We start from the raw sequence: 20,779 nt of genomic DNA on the forward strand, positions 1-20,779 counted from the left end.
TTATCTGATCACTGTATCCCGCATCAGTAAGATGAATATACATACATACATACATAGACAATATACATAACATATACACATATACATACATATACATAAACATACACAGCCATATACAGATTTACACATGTACATATTCATGCTTGCTTTCATCTATTCCTACCGCCATGCCGCCCCACAGGAAATAGTATTAACACCCCTTGCATTAGCAAGGTAGCACCAGGAAAAGACAAAAAAGCCACATTTGGTCACACTCAGGCTCTAGCTGTCATGTTGACTGGTTGGTGAGGATATTCAATGTATGTATGGTACATGGTGAAGTACCTGAGGATTGGCAGAATGCATGCACAGTGCCTTCATACAAAGGCAAAGGGGATAAAGGTGAGTGTTCAAATTACAGAGGTATAAGTTTCTTGAGTATTCCTGGGAAATCATATGGGAGGGTATTGATTGAGGGTGAAAGAATGTACAGAGCATCAGATTGGGGGAAGAGCAGTGTGGTTTCAGAAGCGGTAGAGGATGTGTGGATCAGGTGTTTGCTTTGAATAATGTATGTGAGAAATACTCTGAAAAGCAAATGGATTTGTATGTAGCATTTACCAATCAGGAGAAGGCATATGATAAGAGTTGGTAAAAGATGCTCTGTGGAAGGTATTAAGAGTATATATTGTGGGAGGCAAGTTGCTAGAAGCAATGAAAAGTTTTTATTGAGGATGTAAGGCATGTGTACAAGTAGGAAGAGAGGAAAGTGACTGGTTCCCAGTGAATGTCAGTTTGCTGCAGGGGTGCGTCCTGCCTCCATAGTTTAATGTGTTCATGGATGGGGTTGTTAGGGAGGTGAATGCAAGAGTTTTGGAGAGAGGGGCAAATATGCAGTCTTGTGGATGAGAGGGCTTGGGAAGTGAGTCAGTTGTTGTTTGCTGATGATGCAGTGCTGGTGACTGATTCGGGTGAAAAACTGCAGAAGCTGGTGACTGAGTTTGGTAAAGTGTGTGAAAGAAGGAAGCTGAGTGTAAATGTGAATAAGAGCAAGGTTATTAGGTACAGTAGGGTTGAGGGACAAGTTAATTGGGAGGTAAGAATGAATGGAGAAAAACTGGAGGAAGTGTAAGTGTTTTTGATATCTGGGAGTGGATTTGACAGTGTATGGAACCATGGAAGCAGAAGTGAGTCGCAGGGTGGGGGAGGGGGCGAAGGATCTGGAAGCGTTGAAGAAAGTGTGGAAGTCGAGAACATTATCTCGGAAAGCAAAAATGGGTATGTTTGAAGGAATAGTGGTTCCAACACTTTTATATGGTTGCGATGCATAGGCTATAGATAGGGTTGTGTGGAGGAGGGTGGATGTGTTGGAAATGAGATGTTTGAGAATAATATGTGGTGTGAGGTAGTTTGATCGAGTAAGTAATGAAAGGGTAAGAGAGATGTGTGGTAACAAAAAGTGTTGTTGAGAGAGCAAAAGAGGGTGTATTGAAATGGTTTGGTCACATGGAGAGAATGAGTAAGGAAAGATTGACAAAGAGGATATATGTATCAGAGGTGGAGGGATCGAGAAGTGGGAGGCCAAATTGGAGGTGGAAGGATGGAGTGAAAAAGATTTCGAGCGATCGGGGCCTGAACATGCAAGAGGGTGAAAGGCGCACAAGGAATAGAGTGAATTGGAATGATGTGGTATACCAGGGTCGACATGCTGTCAATGGATTCAACCAGGGCATGTGAAGCGTTTGGGGTAAACCATGGAAAGTTCTGTGGGGCCTGGATGTGGAAAGGGAGCTGTGGTTTCTGTGGATTACACACGACAGCTAGAGACTGAGTGTGAACAAATGTGGCCTTTGTTGTCTTTTCCTAGCGCTACTTCATGCACATGCGAGGGGGAGGGGGGGGTGCCATTTCATGTGCGGCAGGGTAGCAACAGGAATGGCTGAGGGCAGCAAGTATGAATATGTACGTGTGTATATATGTATTTGTCTGTGTATGTATATGTATGTATACATTGATATGTATAGGTATGTATCTGTGCGTGTGTGGGCATGTATATATGTACATGTGTATGTGGGTGGGTTGGGCAATTCTTTCTTCTGTTTCCTTGCGCTACCTCGCTAACTTGGGAGACAGCAACATAGTATACTAAATAAATAACACTTTATTTTTTTTTCTCTTTTTTTTTTTTTTGTCGCTGTTTCCCGCGTTTGCGAGGTAGCGCAAGGAAACAGACGAAAGAAATGGCCCAACCCACCCCCATACACATGTATATACATACGTCCACACACGCAAATATACATACCTACACAGCTTTCCATGGTTTACCCCAGTCGCTTCACATGCCCTAACTCAATCCACTGACAGCACATCCACCCCGGTATACCACATCAATCCAATGCACTCTATTCCTTGCCCGCCTTTCACCCTCCTGCATGTTCAGGCCCCAATCACTCAAAATCTTTTTCACTCCATCTTTCCACCTCCAATTTGGTCTCTCACTTCTCCTTATTCCCTCCACCTCTGACACATACATCCTCTTGGTCAATCTTTCCTCACTCATTCTCTCCATGTGACCAAACCATTTCAAAACACCCTCTTCTGCTCTCTCAACCACACTCTTTTTATTACCACACATCTCTCTTACCCTTTCATTACTTACTCGATCAAACCACCTCACACCACATATTGTCCTCAAACATCTCATTTCCAGCTCATCCACCCTCCTCTGCACAACTCCATCTATAGCCCACGCCTTGCAACCATATAACATTGTTGGAACCACTATTCCTTCAAACATACCCATTTTTGCTTTCCAAGATTACGTTCTCGACTTCCAAACTTTTTTAATGCTCCCAGAACTTTCACCCCCCCCCCCCACCTTATGATTCACTTCCGTTTCCATGGTTCCATCTGCTGCCAAATCCACTCCCAGATATCTATAACACTTCACTTCCTCCAGTTTTTCTCCATTCAAACTTACCTCCCACTTGACTTGTCCCTCAACCTCTTATTCACATTTACTCTCAGCTTTCTTCTTTCACACACTTTACCAAACTCAGTCACCAACTTCTGCAGTTTCTCACATGAATCAAACACCAGTGCTGTATCATCAGCGAACAACAACTGACTCACTTCCCAAGCTCTCTCATCCACAACAGACTTCATACTTGCCCCTCTTTCCAAAACTCTTGCATTCACCTCCCTAACAACCCCATCCATAAACAAATTAAACAACCATGGAGACATCACGCACCCCTGCCGCAAACCAACATTCACTGAGAACCAATCACTTTCCTCTCTTCCTACACATACACATGCCTTACATCCTCGATACAAACTTTTCACTGCTTCTAACAACTTACCTCCCACAACATGTATTCTTAACTTCCACAGAGCATCTCTATCAACTCTATCATATGCCTTCTCCAGATCCATAAATGCTACATACAAATCCATTTGCTTTTGTAAGTATTTCTCACATACATACATTCTCGCGTGTCGTAGAAAGCGACTAGAGGGGGGGGCCAGAAATCCTCCCCTCCTTGTATGTTTTTTAACTTTCTAAAATGGGAAACAGAAGGAGTCACGCGGGGAGTGCTCATCCTCCTCGAAGGCTCAGAGTGGGGTGCCTAAATGTGTGTGGATGTAACCAAGATGTGAAAAAAGGAGAGATAGGTAGTATGTTTGAGGAAAGGAACCTGCATGTTTTGGCTCTGAGTGAAACAAAGCTCAAGGGTGAAGGGGAAGAGTGGTTTGGGAATGTCTTGGGAGTAAAGTCAGGGGTTAGTGAGAGGACAAGAGCAAGGGAAGGAGTAGCAGTACTCCTGAAACAGGAGTTGTGGGAGTGTGATAGAATGTAAGAAAGTAAATTCTCGATTAAAATGGGTAAAACTGAAAGTTGATGGAGAGAGATGGGTGATTATTGGTGCATATGCACCTGGGCATGAGAAGAAAGATCATGAGAGGCAAGTGTTTTGGGAGCAGCTGAATGAGTGTGCTAGTGGTTTTGATGCACGAGACCGGGTTATAGTGATGGGTGATTTGAATGCAAAGGTGAGTAATGTGGCAGTTGAGGGAATAATTGGTATACATGGGGTGTTCAGTGTTGTAAATGGAAATGGTGAAGAGCTTGTAGATTTATGTGCTGAAAAAGGACTGATGATTGGGAATACCTGGTTTAAAAAGCGAGATATACATAAGTATACTTATGTAAGTAGGAGAGATGGCCAGAGAGCGTTATTGGATTACGTGTTAATTGACAGGCGCGCGAAAGAGAGACTTTTGGATGTTAATGTGCTGAGAGGTGCAACTGGAGGGATGTCTGATCATAATCTTGTGGAGGCTAAGGTGAAGATTTGTAGGGGTTTTCAGAAAAAAAGAGTGAATGTTGGGGTGAAGAGGGTGGTGAGAGTAAGTGAGCTTGGGAAGGAGACTTGAGTGAGGAAGTACCAGGAGAGACTGAGTACAGAATGGAAAAAGGTGAGAACAATGGAAGTAAGGGGAGTGGGGGAGGAATGGGATGTATTTAGGGAATCAGTGATGGATTGCGCAAAAGATGCTTGTGGCATGAGAAGTGTGGGAGGTGGGTTGATTAGAAAGGGTAGTGAGTGGTGGGATGAAGAAGTAAGATTATTAGTGAAAGAAAAGAGAGAGGCATTTGGACGATTTTTCAGGGAATAAATGCAATTGAGTGGGAGATATATAAAAGAAAGAGACAGGAGGTCAAGAGAAAGGTGCAAGAGGTGAAAAAAAGGGCAAATGAGAGTTGGGGTGAGAGAGTATCATTAAATTTTAGGGAGAATAAAAAGATGTTCTGGAAGGAGGTAAATAAAGTGCGAAAGACAAGGGAGCAAATGGGAACTTCAGTGAAGGGCGCAAATGGGGAGGTGATAACAAGTAGTGGTGATGTGAGAAGGAGATGGAGTGAGTATTTTGAAGGTTTGTTGAATGTGTTTGATGATAGAGTGGCAGATATAGGGTGTTTTGGTCGAGGTGGTGTGCAAAGTGAGAGGGTTAGGGAAAATGATTTGGTAAACAGAGAAGAGGTACTAAAAGCTTTGTGGAAGATGAAAGCCGGCAAGGCAGCGGGTTTGGATGGTATTGCAGTGGAATTTATTAAAAAAGGGGGTGACTCTATTGTTGACTGGTTAGTAAGGTTATTTACTGTATGTATGACTCATGGTGAGGTGCCTGAGGATTGGCGGAATGCGTGCATAGTGCCATTGTACAAAGGCAAAGGGTATAAAAGTGAGTGCTCAAATTACATTGGTATAAGTTTGTTGAGTATTCCTGGTAAATTATATGGGAGGGTATTGATTGAGAGGGTGAAAGCATGTACAGAGCATCAGATTGGGGAAGAGCAGTGTGGTTTCAGAAGTGGTAGAGGATGTGTGGATCAGGTGTTTGCTTTGAAGAATGTATGTGAGAAATACTTAGAAAAGCAAATGGATTTGTATGTAGCATTTATGGATCTGGAGAAGGCATATGATAGAGTTGATAGAGATGCTCTGTGGAAGGTATTAAGAATATATGGTGTGGGAGGCAAGTTGTTAGAAGCAGTGAAAAGTTTTTATCGAGGATGTAAGGCATGTGTACGTGTAGGAAGACAGGAAAGTGATTGGTTCTCAGTGAATGTAGGTTTGCAGCAGGGGTGTGTGATGTCTCCATGGTTGTTTAATTTGTTTATGGATGGGGTTGTTAGGGAGGTGAATGCAAGAGTTTTGGAAAGAGGGGCAAGTATGAAGTCTGTTGGGGATGAGAGCACTTGGGAAGTGAGTCAGTTGTTGTTCGCTGATGATACAGCGCTGCTGGCTGATTCATGTGAGAAACTGCAGAAGCTGGTGACTGAGTTTGGTAAAGTGTGTGAAAGAAGAAAGTTAAGAGTAAATGTGAATAAGAGCAAGGTTATTAGGTACAGTAGGGTTGAGGGTCAAGTCAATTGGGAGGTGAGTTTGAATGGAGAAAAACTGGAGGAAGTGAAGTGTTTTAGATATCTGGGAGTGGATCTGGCAGCGGATGGAATCATGGAAGCGGAAGTGGATCATAGGGTGGGGGAGGGGGCGAAAATTCTGGGAGCCTTGAAGAATGTGTGGAAGTCGAGAACATTATCTCGGAAAGCAAAAATGGGTATGTTTGAAGGAATAGTGGTTCCAACAATGTTGTATGGTTGCAAGGCGTGGGCTATGGATAGAGTTGTGCGCAGGAGGATGGATGTGCTGCAAATGAGATGTTTGAGGACAATGTGTGGTGTGAGGTGGTTTGATCGAGTGAGTAACGTAAGGGTAAGAGAGATGTGTGGAAATAAAAAAAGCGTGGTTGAGAGAGCAGAAGAGGGTGTTTTGAAATGGTTTGGGCACATGGAGAGAATGAGTGAGGAAAGATTGACCAAGAGGATATATGTGTCGGAGGTGGAGGGAACGAGGAGAAGAGGGAGACCAAATTGGAGGTGGAAAGATGGAGTGAAAAAGATTTTGTGTGATCGGGGCCTGAACATGCAGGAGGGTGAAAGGAGGGCAAGGAATAGAGTGAATTGGAGCGATGTGGTATACCGGGGTTGACGTGCTGTCAGCGGATTGAATCAAGGCATGTGAAGCGTCTGGGGTAAACCATGGAAAGCTGTGTAGGTATGTATATTTGCGTGTGTGGACGTATGTATATACATGTGTATGGGGGTGGGTTGGGCCATTTCTTTCGTCTGTTTCCTTTTTGTGTAAATAAATTATACATTTCCTTTTTTCCATAGCCAGAGGTTGAACCATTATGTGACATTCATTTTTTTTCCATTCATTTCAAGCTAGAAGTTTCAGTTTTCTAAATTGTTTCTTACATTTTTCATATGTATATATATGTATGTGTGTGTGTGTGTATATGTGCGTATGTATGTGTATGTGTGTGTATGTGTATATGTATATATATATATGTATATTATCCCTGGGGATAGGGGTGAAAGAATACTTCCCACGTATTCCTCGTGTGTCGTAGAAAGCGACTAGAGGGGACGGGAGCGGGAGGCCAGAAATCCTCCCCTCCTTGTATTAACTTTCTAAAATGGGAAACAGAAGAAGGAGTCACGCAGGGAGTGCTCATCCTCCTCGAAGGCTCAGAGTGGGGTGCCTAAATGTGTGTGGATGTAACCAAGATGTGAAAAAAGGAGAGATAGGTAGTATGTTTGAGGAAAGGAACCTGGATGTTTTGGCTCTGAGTGAAACGAAGCTCAAGGGTAAAGGGGAAGAGTGGTTTGGGAATGTCTGGGGAGTAAAGTCAGGGGTTAGTGAGAGGACAAGAGCAAGGGAAGGAGTAGCAATACTCCTGAAACAGGAGTTGTGGGAGTATGTGATAGAGTGTAAGAAAGTAAATTCTCGATTAATATGGGTAAAACTGAAAGTTGATGGAGAGAGGTGGGTGATTATTGGTGCATATGCACCTGGGCATGAGAAGAAAGATCAAGAGAGGCAAGTGTTTTGGGAGCAGCTGAATGAGTGTGTTAGTGGTTTTGATGCACGAGACCGGGTTATAGTGATGGGTGATTTGAATGCAAAGGTGAGTAATGTGGCAGTTGAGGGAATAACTGGTATACATGGGGTGCTCAGTGTTGTAAATGGAAATGGTGAAGAGCTTGTAGATTTATGTGCTGAAAAAGGACTGATGATTGGGAATACCTGGTTTAAAAAGAGAGATATACATAAGTATACTTATGTAAGTAGGAGAGATGGCCAGAGAGCGTTATTGGATTACGTGCTAATTGACAGGCGTGCGAAAGAGAGACTTTTGGATGTTAATGTGCTGAGAGGTGCAACTGGAGGGATGTCTGATCATTATCTTGTGGAGGCTAAGGTGAAGATCTGTATGGGTTTTCAGAAAAGAAGAGTGAATATATATATATATATATATATATATATATATATATATATATATATATATATATATATATATATATATTTTGTTTTTTTTTCCGCTGTCTCCCTGGGGATAGGGGAGAAAGAATACTTCCCACGCATTCCTCACATGCCATAGAAGGCGACTAAAGGGGACGGGAGTGGGGGGTTGGAAACCGTCTCCTCCTTGTATTTCAACTTTCTAAAAGGGGAAACAGAAGAAGGAGTCACGCAGGGAGTGCTCATCCACCTCGAAGGCTCAGATTGGGGTGGCTAAATGTGTGTGGATGTAACCAAGATAAGAAAAAAGGAGAGATAGGTAGTATGTTTGAAGAAAGGAACCTGGATGTTTTGGCTCTGAGTGAAACGAAATTCAAGGGTAAAGGGGAAGAGTGGTTTGGGAATGTCTTGGGAGTAAAGTCAAGGATTAGTGAGAGGACAAGAGCAAGGGAGGGATTAGTACTACTCCTGAAAAAAGGAGTGGTGGGAGTATGTGAAAGAGTGTAAGAAAGTAAACTCCAGATTGATGTGGGTGAAACTGAAAGTGGATGGAGAGAGATGGGTGATTATTGGTGCATATGCACCTGGGCATGAGAAGAAAGATCATGAGGCAAGTGTTTTGGGAGCAGCAGAGTGAATGTGTTAGTAATTTTGATGCACGAGACCGGGTTATAGTGATGGATGATTTGAATGTAAAGGTGAGTAATGTGGCAGTTGAGGGAATAATTGGTGTACATGGGGATGGGGTGTTCAGAGTTGTAAACAGAAATGGTGAAGAGCTTGTAGATTCATGTGATGAAAAAGGACTGATGATTGGGAATACCTGGTTTAAAAGAGAGATATACATAAGTATACGTATGTAAGTAGGAGAGATGGCCAGAGAGCGTTATTGGATTACGTTTTCATTGATAGGCACGCGAAAGAGAGACTTTTGGATGTTAATGTGCTGAGAGGTGCAACTGGAGGGATGTCTGATCATTATCTTGTGGAGGCGAAGGTGAAGATTTGTAGAGGTTTTCAGAAAAGAAGAGAGAATGTTGGGGTGAAAAAAGTGGTGAGAGTAAGTGAGCTTGGGAAGGAGACTTGTGTGAGGAAGTACCAGGAGAGACTGAGTACAGAATGGAAAAAGGTGAGAACAAAGGAAGTAAGGGGAGTGGGGGAGGAATGGGATGTAATTAGGGAAACAGTGATGGCTTGCGCAAAAGATGCTTGTGGCATGAGAAGCGTGGCAGGTGGGCAGATTAGAAAGGGTAGTGAGTGGTGGGATGAAGAAGTAAGATTATTAGTGAAAGGGAAGAGAGAGGCATTTGGACGATTTTTGCAGGGAAAAAATGCAAATGAGTGGGAGATGTATAAAAGAAAGAGGCAGGAGGTCAGGAGAAAGGTGCAAGAGGTGAAAAAGAGGGCAAATGAGAGTCCGGGTGAGAGTATCATTAAATTTTAGGGAGAATAAAAAGACGTCTTGGAAGGACGTAAATAAAGTGCGTAAGACAAGGGAACAAATGGGAACTTCAGTGAAAGGGGCTTATGGGGAGGTGATAACAAGTAGTGGTCATATGAGGAGATGGAGTGAGTATTTTGAAGGTTTGTTGAATGTGTTTGATGATAGAGTGGCAGATATAGGGTGTTTTGGTCGAGGTGGTGTGCAAAGTGATAGGGTTAGGGAAAATGATTTGGTAAACAGAGAAGAGGTAGTAAAAGCTTTGCGAAAGATGAAAGCCGGCAAGGCAGTGGGTTTGGATGGCACTGCAGTGGAATTTATTAAAAAAGGGGGTGACTGTATTGTTATTGTTGACTGGTTGGTAAGGTTATTTAATGTATGTATGACTCATGGTGAGGTGCCTGTGGACTGGCAGAATGCTTGCATAGTGCCATTGTACAAAGGCAAAGGGTATAAAAGTGAGTGCTCAAATTACAGAGGTATGAGTTTGTTGAGTAGTCCTGGGAAATTATATGGGAGGGTATTGATTGAGAGGGTGAAGGCATGTACAGAGCATTAGACTGGGGAAGAACAGTGTGGTTTCAGAAGTGGTAGAGGATGTGTGGATCAGGTGTTTGCTTTGAAGAATGTATGTGAGAAATACTTAGAAAAGCTAATGGATTTGTATGTAGCATTTATGGATCTGGAGAAGGCATATGATAGAGTTGATAGAGATGCTCTGTGGAAGGTATTGAGAATATATGGTGTGGGAGGCAAGTTGTTAGAAGCGGTGAAAAGCTTTTATCGAGGATGTAAGGCATGGGTACGTGTAGGAAGAGAGAAAAGTGATTTGTTCTCAGTGAATGTAGGTTTGCGGCAGGCGTGTGTGATGTCTCCATGGTTGTTTAATTTGTTTATGGATAGGGTTGTTAGGGAGGTGAATGCAAGAGTTTTGGAAAGAGGGGCAAGTATGCAGTCTTGTGGATGAGAGAGCTTGGGAAGTGAGTCAGTTGTTGTTTGCTGATGATACAGCTTTGGTGGCTAATTCGTGTAAGAAATTGCAGAAAGCTGAGAGTAAATGTGAATAAGAGCAAGGTTATTAGGTACAGTAGGGTTGAGGGACAAGTCAATTGGGAGGTAAGTTTGAATGGAGAAAAACCGGAGGAAGTGAAGTGTTTTATATATCTGGGAGTGAATTTGGCAGCAGATGGAACCATGGAAGCGGAAGTGAATCATTGGGTGGGGGAGGGGGCAAAAGTTCTGGGAGCATTGAAGAATGTGTGGAAGTCGAGAACATTATCTTGGAAAGCAAAAATAGGTATGTTTGAAGGAACAGTGGTTCCAACAATGTTATGTGGTTGTGAGGCATGGGCTATAGATAGAGTTGTGTGAAGGAGGGTGGATGTGTTGGAAATGAGATGTTTGAGAACAATATGTGGTGTGAGGTGGTTTGATCGAGTAAGTAATGAAAGGGTAAGAGAGATGTGTGGTAATAAAAAGAGTGTGGTTGAGAGGTCAGAAGAGGGTGGTTTAAAATGGTTTGGGCACATGGAGAGAATGAGTGAGGAAAGACTGACCAAGAGGATATATATGTAAGAGGTGGAGGGAACGAGGAGAAGTGGGAGACCAAATTGGAGGTGGAAAGATGGAGTGAAAAAGATTTTGAGTGATCGGGGCCTGAACATGCAGGAGGGTGAAAGGCGTGCAAGGAATAGAGCCAATTGGAACGATGCGGTATACCGGGGTCGACGTGCTGTCAATGGATTGAACCAGAGCATGTGAAGCGTCTGGGGTAAACCATGGAAAGTTCTGTGGGGCCTGGATGTGGAAAGGGACCTGTGGTTTTGGTGCATTATTACATGACAGCTAAAGGCTGAGTGTGAACGAATGTGGCCTTTGTTTCTTTTCCTAACGCTATCTCGTGCACATGAGGGGGGAGGGGGTAGTTATTTCATGTGTGGAAGGGTGTCAATGGGAATGAATAAAGGCAGACAGTATGAATTATGTACATGTGTATGTATGTAAATGTCTGTGTATATAGTTTTTATCGAGGATGTAAGGCATGTGTACGTGTAGGAAGAGAGGAAAGTGATTGGTTCTCAGTGAATGTAGGTTTGTGGCAAGGGTGTGTGATGTCTCCATGGTTGTTTAATTTGTTTATGGATGGGGTTGTTAGGGAGGTGAATGCAAGAGTTTTGGAAAGAGGGGCAAGTATGAAGTCTGTTGGGGATGAGAGAGCTTGGGAAGTGAGTCAGTTGTTGATGATACAGCGCTGGTGGCTGATTCATGTGAGAAACTGCAGAAGCTGGTGACTGAGTTTGGTAAAGTGTGTGAAAGAAGAAAGTTAGGAGTGAATGTGAATAAGAGCAAGGTTATTAGGTAGAGTAGGGTTGAGGGTCAAGTCAATTGGGAGGTAAGTTTGAATGGAGAAAAACTGGAGGAAGTAAAGTGTTTTAGATATCTGGGAGTGGATCTGACAGCGGATGGAACCATGGAAGCGGAAGTGGATCATAGGGTGGGGGAGGGGGCGAAAATCCTGGGAGCCTTGAAGAATGTGTGGAAGTCGAGAACATTATCTCGGAAAGCAAAAATGGGTATGTTTGAAGGAATAGTGGTTCCAACAATGTTGTATGGTTGCGAGGCGTGGGCTATGGATAGAGTTGTGCGCAGGAGGATGGATGTGCTGGAAATGAGATGTTTGAGGACAATGTGTGGTGTGAGGTGGTTTGATCGAGTAAGTAACGTAAGGGTAAGAGAGATGTGTGGAAATAAAAAGAGCGTGGTTGAGAGAGCAGAAGAGGGTGTTTTGAAATGGTTTGGGCACATGGAGAGAATAAGTGAGGAAAGATTGACCAAGAGGATATATGTGTCGGAGGTGGAGGGAACAAGGAGAAGTGGGAGACCAAATTGGAGGTGGAAAGATGGAGTGAAAAAGATTTTGTGGGATCGGGGCCTGAACATGCAGGAGGGTGAAAGGAGGGCAAGGAATAGAGTGAATTGGAGCGATGTGGTATACCGGGGTTGACGTGCTGTCAGTGGATTGAAGCAGGGCATGTGAAGCGTCTGGGGTAAACCATGGAAAGCTGTGTAGGTATGTATATTTGCGTGTGTGGACGTGTGTATGTACATGTGTATGGGGGGGGTTGGGCCATTTCTTTCGTCTGTTTTCCTTCCGCTACCTCGCAAACGCGGGAGACAGCGACAAAGTATGAAAAAAAAAAAAAGTATGAATATATATATATATTTGCAAGGGAAAAATGCAATTGAGTGGGAGATGCATAAAAGAAAGAGACAGGAGGTCAAGAAAAAGGTGCAAGAGGTGAAAAAGAGGGCAAATGAGAGTTGGGGTGAGAGAGTATCATTAAATTTTAGGGAGAATAAAAAGATGTTTTGGAAGGAGGTAAATAAAGTGCGTAAGACAAGGGAGCAAATGGGAACTTCAGTAAAGGGCGCAAATGGGGAGGTGATAACAAGTAGTGGTGATGTGAGAAGGAGATGGAGTGAGAATTTTGAAGGTCTGTTGAATGTGTTTGATTATAGAGTGGCAGATATAGGGTGTTTTGGTCGAGGTGGTGTGCAAAGTGAGAGGGTTAGGGAAAATGATTTGGTAAACAGAGAAGAGGTAGTAAAAGCTTTGCGGAGGATGAAAGCCGGCAAGGCAGCAGGTTTGGATGGTATTGCAGTGGAATTTATTAAAAAAGGGGGTGACTGTATCACTGACTGGTTGGTAAGGTTATCTAATGTATGTATGACTCATGGTGAGGTGCCTGAGGATTGGCGGAATGCGTGCATAGTGCCATTGTACAAAGGCAAAGGGGATAAGAGTGAGTGCTCCAATTACATAGGTATAAGTTTGTTGAGTATTCCTGGTAAATTATATGGGAGGGTATTGATTGAGAGGGTGAAGGCATGTACAGAGCATCAGATTGGGGAAGAGCAGTGTGGTTTCAGAAGTGGTAGAGGATGTGTGGATCAGGTGTTTGCTTTGAAGAATGTATGTGAGAAATACTTAGAAAAGGAAATGGATTTGTATGTAGCATTTATGGATCTGGAGAAGGCATATGATAGAGTTGATAGAGATGCTCTGTGGAAGGAATTAAGAATATATGGTGTGGGAGGCAAGTTGTTAGAAGCAGTGAAAAGTTTTTATCGAGGATGTAAGGCATGTGTACGTCTAGGAAGAGAGGAAAGTGATTGGTTCTCAGTGAATGTAGGTTTGCGGCAAGGGGTGTGTGATGTCTCCGTGGTTGTTTAATTTGTTTATGGATAGGGAGGTGAATGCAAGAGTTTTGGAAAGAAGGGCATGTATGAAGTCTGTTGGGGATGAGAGAGCTTGGGAAGTGAGTCAGTTGTTGTTCGCTGATGATACAGTGCTGGTGGCTGATTCATGTGAGAAACTGCAGAAGCTGGTGACTGGTAAAGTGTGTGAAAGAAGGAAGTTAAGAGTAAATGTGAATAAGAGCAAGGTAATTAGGTACAGTAGGGTTGAGGGTCAAGTCAATTGGGAGGTAAGTTTGAATGGAGAAAAACTGGAGGAAGTAAAGTGTTTTAGATATCTGGGAGTGGATCTGGCAGCGGATGGAACCATGGAAGCGGAAGTAGATCATAGGGTGGGGGAGGGGGCGAAAATCCTGGGAGCCTTGAAGAATGTGTGGAAGTTGAGAACATTATCTCGGAAAGCAAAAATGGGTATGTTTGAAGGAATATTGGTTCCAACAATGTTGTATGGTTGCGAGGCGTGGGCTATGGATAGAGTTGTGCGCAGGAGGATGGATGTGCTGGAAATGAGATGTTTGAGGACAATGTGTGGTGTGAGGTGGTTTGATCGAGTAAGTAACGTAAGGGTAAGAGAGATGTGTGGAAATAAAAAGAGCGTGGTTGAGAGAGCAGAAGAGGGTGTTTTGAAATGGTCTGGGCACATGGAGAGAATGAGTGAGGAAAGATTGACCAAGAGGATATATGTGTCGGAGGTGGAGGGAACGAGAAGTGAGAGACCAAATTGGAGGTGGAAAGATGGAGTGAAAAAGATTTTGTGTGATCGGGGCCTGAACATGCAGAGGGTGAAAGGAGGCAAGGAATAGAGTGAATTGGAGCGATGTGGTATACCGGGGTTGACGTGCTGTCAGTGGATTGAATCAGGGCATGTGAAGCGTCTGGGGTAAACCATGGAAAGCTGTGTAGGTATGTATATTTGCGTGTGTGGACGTATGTATATACATGTGTATGGGGGTGGGTTGGGCCATTTCTTTCGTCTGTTTCCTTGCGCTACCTCGCAAACGCGGGAGACAGCGACAAAGTATGAAAAAAAAAAAAAAAAAAAAAAAAAATGAAATATATATATATATATTATATATATATATATATATTTGCAAGGGAAAAATGCAATTGAGTGGGAGATGCATAAAAGAAAGAGACAGGAGGTCAAGAAAAAGGTGCAAGAGGTGAAAAAGAGGGCAAATGAGAGTTGGGGTGAGAGAGTATCATTAAATTTTAGGGAGAATAAAAAAGATTTTTGGAAAGGAAATAAAGTGGCGTAAGACAAGGGAGCAAATGGGAACTTCAGTGAAGGGCGCAAATGGGGAGGTGATAACAAGTAGTGGTGATGTGAGAAGGAGATGGAGTGAGTATTTTGAAGGTTTGTTGAATGTGTTTGATGATAGAGTGGCAGATATAGGGTGTTTTGGTCGAGGTGGTGTGCAAAGTGAGAGGGTTAGGGAAAATGATTTGGTAAACAGAGAAGAGGTAGTAAAAGCTTTGCGGAGGATGAAAGCCGGCAAGGCAGCAGGTTTGGATGGTATTGCAGTGGAATTTATTAAAAAAGGGGGTGACTGTATCACTGACTGGTTGGTAAGGTTATTTAATGTATGTATGACTCATGGTGAGGTGCCTGAGGATTGGCGGAATGCGTGCATAGTGCCATGTACAAAGGCAAAGGGGATAAGAGTGAGTGCTCCAATTACATAGTATAAGTTTGTTGAGTATTCCTGGTAAATTATATGGGAGGGTATTGATTGAGAGGGTGAAGCATGTACAGAGCATCAGATTGGGGAAGAGCAGTGTGGTTTCAGAAGTGGTAGAGGATGTGTGGATCAGGTGTTTGCTTTGAAGAATGTATGTGAGAAATACTTAGAAAAGGAAAATGGATTTGTATGTAGCATTTATGGATCTGAGAAGGCATATGATAGAGTTGATAGAGATGCTCTGTGGAAGGAATTAAGAATATATGGTGTGGGAGGCAAGTTGTTAGAAGCAGTGAAAAGTTTTTATCGAGGATGTAAGGCATGTGTACGTGTAGGAAGAGAGGAAAGTGATTGGTTCTCAGTGAATGTAGGTTTGCGGCAAGGGGTGTGTGATGTCTCCGTGGTTGTTTTAATTTGTTTATGGATAGGGAGGTGAATGCAAGAGTTTTGGAAAGAAGGGCATGTATGAAGTCTGTTAGGGATGAGAGAGCTTGGGAAGTGAGTCAGTTGTTGTTCGCTGATGATACAGCGCTGGTGGCTGATTCATGTGAGAAACTGCAGAAGCTGGTGACTGGTAAAGTGTGTGAAAGAAGAAAGTTAAGAGTAAATGTGAATAAGAGCAAGGTAATTAGGTACAGTAGGGTTGAGGGTCAAGTCAATTGGGAGGTAAGTTTGAATGGAGAAAAACTGGAGGAAGTAAAGTGTTTTAGATATCTGGGAGTGGATCTGGCAGCGGATGGAACCATGGAAGCGGAAGTGGATCATAGGGTGGGGGAGGGGGCGAAAATCCTGGAGCCTTGAAGAATGTGTGGAAGTCGAGAACATTATCTCGGAAAGCAAAAATGGGTATGTTTGAAGGAATATTGGTTCCAACAATGTTGTATGGTTGCGAGGCGTGGGCTATGGATAGAGTTGTGCGCAGGAGGATGGATGTGCTGGAAATGAGATGTTTGAGGACAATGTGTGGTGTGAGGTGGTTTGATCGAGTAAGTAACGTAAGGGTAAGAGAGATGTGTGGAAATAAAAAGAGCGTGGTGAGAGAGCAGAAGAGGGTGTTTTGAAATGGTTTGGGCACATGGAGAGAATGAGTGAGGAAAGATTGACCAAGAGGATAATGTGTCGGAGGTGGAGGGAACGAGAAGTGAGAGACCAAATTGGAGGTGGAAAGATGGAGTGAAAAAGATTTTGTGTGATCGGGGCCTGAACATGCAGGAGGGTGAAAGGAGGCAAGGAATAGAGTGAATTGGATCGATGTGGTATACCGGGGTTGACGTGCTGTCAGTGGATTGAATCAGGGCATGTGAAGCGTCTGGGGTAAACCATGGAAAGCTGTGTAGGTATGTATATTTGCGTGTGTGGACGTATGTATATACATGTGTATGGGGGTGGGTTGGGCCATTTCTTTCGTCTGTTTCCTTGCGCTACCTCGCAAACGCGGGAGACAGCAAAAAAAAAAAAAAAGGTGTGAGGTGGTTAGATTGTGTGTGTAATAACATGGTAAGAGGAGTGGGATAATGAGAAGAGTCTGGTTGACATAGCTGAAGAGTGTGTGCAGGGTGTGCTGAAAGAGAGAATGACAGAAGAGGTTGGCATGGAGGATATATATGTCAGCAGGAGAAGCGGGAAACCAAATTAGAATTAGAATAATTAAGTGAAACAGATTTTTCACCAACCCACGGCCTAATAATGGTGATGGGAGAAAGGGATGCACAGGAGAGTGAGGAACTGGAGTGGTGTGGTATACAGGGGGTAACATGCTGTTAATGGACTGAATAAGAGCATACTGAAACAGCCATTGGAACCATGGAAAGGCCTGAGGAGCCTGGTTGTGGATAGGAGCTACAGTTTCATTGTAATATACATACAGATATAGAGACTGAAAGTGAGCGAATGAGGCCTGCTTCATCTGTTTCCTGATACTACCTCTAAGCGCTGACTGGTACAATAGGGAAAGAAAGAAATATAAAGGTAACCAATATCATGATACAGAACCTTAACACAACTCCTCACCTGTTTTCAAACCAATCATATAGTCATTACTCTCACACAAGTAATGTCCACTTAAAACTCACATCACAATGAGCACTGCTTACAGATCTTTCCTTTTGATTTTGTCCTGTAATTTTCTGTTTCTCTGAATAATGATTATGCCTTTTTTTTCTTTACAATTTTCTAATTTCATCTTAAGAATAAAGCTGGAGAACACGATATTCTTTCCTTACTATATCCACCTTCTTCATCTAGTAAGTATTCTGTATCACACTCTCTTCCCCTCCTATATCCACATGAAGTATTCTAATTTACAGTCCATTAAAATCACATCACATACCTTGCAAATTATGCTAAAGAGAATTCTCATGTGATCATACAATAATTTTCAGTCAAATTTTATACCCTTTGTGTGTGACAAGGAAGTGTGTATGAAGACTAGTCCCACATGATAAATCAATCAACAGCATGGTGAAAAATGTAGGTTTGAGGGATGAAAAACCATTTTTTCTACAAGTGACATTGCCCTATGAGTCCAGCATGTGTTTGTTCACAGGATTCAATATCCACACAGCAAACAGCACACCTATAAAATCAAGTACAGAGGTAATGTGGCACCAAGTCATTACCCTTCTTCCTTCTTTTGAAACCTACTAAAGCCTGCACTTCACCTAAGCCAATTATTTTGATAAGGATAGAGGGGAAAGAGAGGAGGGAAATGAAGGATGGTTCAAAAGGCTCAGACTACGGTAGAAAAATAATATTTCATTGTTCAAAACTTACATTTCTCACAAGAGACAAAACCCAATGAGCATCTAAAAGTATAACCACATAATGAAAAAAAGGGAAAGGCTGATCTACAAACAAAAACAGAAACAGACCTTACAAACAGAAAGCAAGTGAAAACAGAAAGGGACAGAAAACCAAAGTTTGAAATTCTAGCCCTTAAGCACACCCAGTCAAAAACTTACCAGCTGGTGCACCAATAGGATATGAAAGGATAGGATCTTGTTTTGCAAAACCATACTGATGATCAGAGAGAAAATTAAAATTCAAAGAAATAGAAGTTGAAGTAAGGTTCAAAACTTTGGCCATTTGAATTAATATCAGAGGATGATAATAGGAAGGATTAAAATCATTCAAACTTTTTTGGGATGGGCCATATCAATGCATGATTCTAAAAATGGAAAAATTATTTTTTGGCATAAGCAAAATAAACGAGGAAGCACATGCGCAAGTTCTGACACACAGTTCTTAAAAACCTGAAGAGCTACAATGTCTAATTCATGTGGCTTGCTTTAAACTGGATAGATCATTGCACCATGGAAATTGAAACAATATTAGAACTAATCATTCAACATTCTAAAATAACTTTACCTGTACCAGTGATCCAGTTGCTGTGTTCTCATTGACAAGATCTTCAGCTATGAAAATGGAATGTTTTCTTTATTCTCACTCTGCAAATTCTCCTTATTTTCCCCAAGAGCACCTTCTGTGTCCTGAATTTGAGGAAATTACTTAATTACACTTCACAAAAGACAGTAAAACAGGATGGAAAAAAAAAATTAATCTATATTCCTTATAATCTTCATTCAAATAGCATTATAAATTGCAATCAATGAAGCCATTATTTCATCATCCTTGGAGAGAGCCCTAAGACCAATTTTCTATGGGAAGTCATGGTGCTACCCACAACCTTTCTAAAGTCTCCAGCAGCCCAAGGTTATGCTACTTCTAGCAGCAAGAAGATGTAGACTCATTTCAAGTGAAAAGTTCTTTGGTGACACTGTAATCCCAATGATACATCCTCACCAAAGGTGACTTTTCACTTGCAATGTGACCTCAAACAGTCGAGTGTGGTGACACCACTGCAGCCATTAAAAATTAAGGCATTCACATTCAAACTTAAATTTATTAAGAAAAAAATCAATCATGAGTGAAGATAAAACTGGGTCAATTTTTGGTTAGGTCGTTGTTATTGTTAATTCTTATGATTTTTGTTTTATTTTAGTTTTCTAATATATTTTTTTTTTTTTTGCTTTGTCGCTGTCTCCCGCGTTTGCGAGGTAGCGCAAGGAAACATATGAAAGAAATGGCCCAACCCACCCCCATACACATGTATATACATACGTCCACACACGCAAATATACATACCTACACAGCTTTCCATGGTTTACCCCAGTCGCTTCACATGCCCTAACTCAATCCACTGACAGCACATCCACCCCGGTATACCACATCAATCCAATGCACTCTATTCCTTGCCCGCCTTTCACCCTCCTGCATGTTCAGGCCCCAATCACTCAAAATCTTTTTCACTCCATCTTTCCACCTCCAATTTGGTCTCTCACTTCTCCTTATTCCCTCCACCTCTGACACATACATCCTCTTGGTCAATCTTTCCTCACTCATTCTCTCCATGTGACCAAACCATTTCAAAACACCCTCTTCTGCTCTCTCAACCACACTCTTTTTATTACCACACATCTCTCTTACCCTTTCATTACTTACTCGATCAAACCACCTCACACCACATATTGTCCTCAAACATCTCATTTCCAGCTCATCCACCCTCCTCTGCACAACTCCATCTATAGCCCACGCCTTGCAACCATATAACATTGTTGGAACCACTATTCCTTCAAACATACCCATTTTTGCTTTCCAAGATTACGTTCTCGACTTCCAAACTTTTTTAATGCTCCCAGAACTTTCACCCCCCCCCCCCCACCTTATGATTCACTTCCGTTTCCATGGTTCCATCTGCTGCCAAATCCACTCCCAGATATCTATAACACTTCACTTCCTCCAGTTTTTCTCCATTCAAACTTACCTCCCACTTGACTTGTCCCTCAACCTCTTATTCACATTTACTCTCAGCTTTCTTCTTTCACACACTTTACCAAACTCAGTCACCAACTTCTGCAGTTTCTCACATGAATCAAACACCAGTGCTGTATCATCAGCGAACAACAACTGACTCACTTCCCAAGCTCTCTCATCCACAACAGACTTCATACTTGCCCCTCTTTCCAAAACTCTTGCATTCACCTCCCTAACAACCCCATCCATAAACAAATTAAACAACCATGGAGACATCACGCACCCCTGCCGCAAACCAACATTCACTGAGAACCAATCACTTTCCTCTCTTCCTACACATACACATGCCTTACATCCTCGATACAAACTTTTCACTGCTTCTAACAACTTACCTCCCACAACATGTATTCTTAACTTCCACAGAGCATCTCTATCAACTCTATCATATGCCTTCTCCAGATCCATAAATGCTACATACAAATCCATTTGCTTTTGTAAGTATTTCTCACATACATACATTCTCGCGTGTCGTAGAAAGCGACTAGAGGGGGGGGCCAGAAATCCTCCCCTCCTTGTATGTTTTTTAACTTTCTAAAATGGGAAACAGAAGGAGTCACGCGGGGAGTGCTCATCCTCCTCGAAGGCTCAGAGTGGGGTGCCTAAATGTGTGTGGATGTAACCAAGATGTGAAAAAAGGAGAGATAGGTAGTATGTTTGAGGAAAGGAACCTGCAT

General features: G+C 42.5%; 1 protein-coding gene across 5 annotated transcripts in view; it reads right to left on the minus strand.

Annotated features, from left to right (window-relative positions):
- The window catches only part of LOC139753747 ((E3-independent) E2 ubiquitin-conjugating enzyme UBE2O), a 455,778-nt gene that overhangs the window by 124,457 nt on the left and 310,542 nt on the right, over positions 1-20,779 (minus strand). The gene's annotated exons all lie outside the window — the stretch shown is intronic.

The sequence above is a fragment of the Panulirus ornatus genome, chromosome 15, assembly GCF_036320965.1.
Source record: "Panulirus ornatus isolate Po-2019 chromosome 15, ASM3632096v1, whole genome shotgun sequence".
NCBI lineage: Eukaryota > Metazoa > Arthropoda > Malacostraca > Decapoda > Palinuridae > Panulirus > Panulirus ornatus.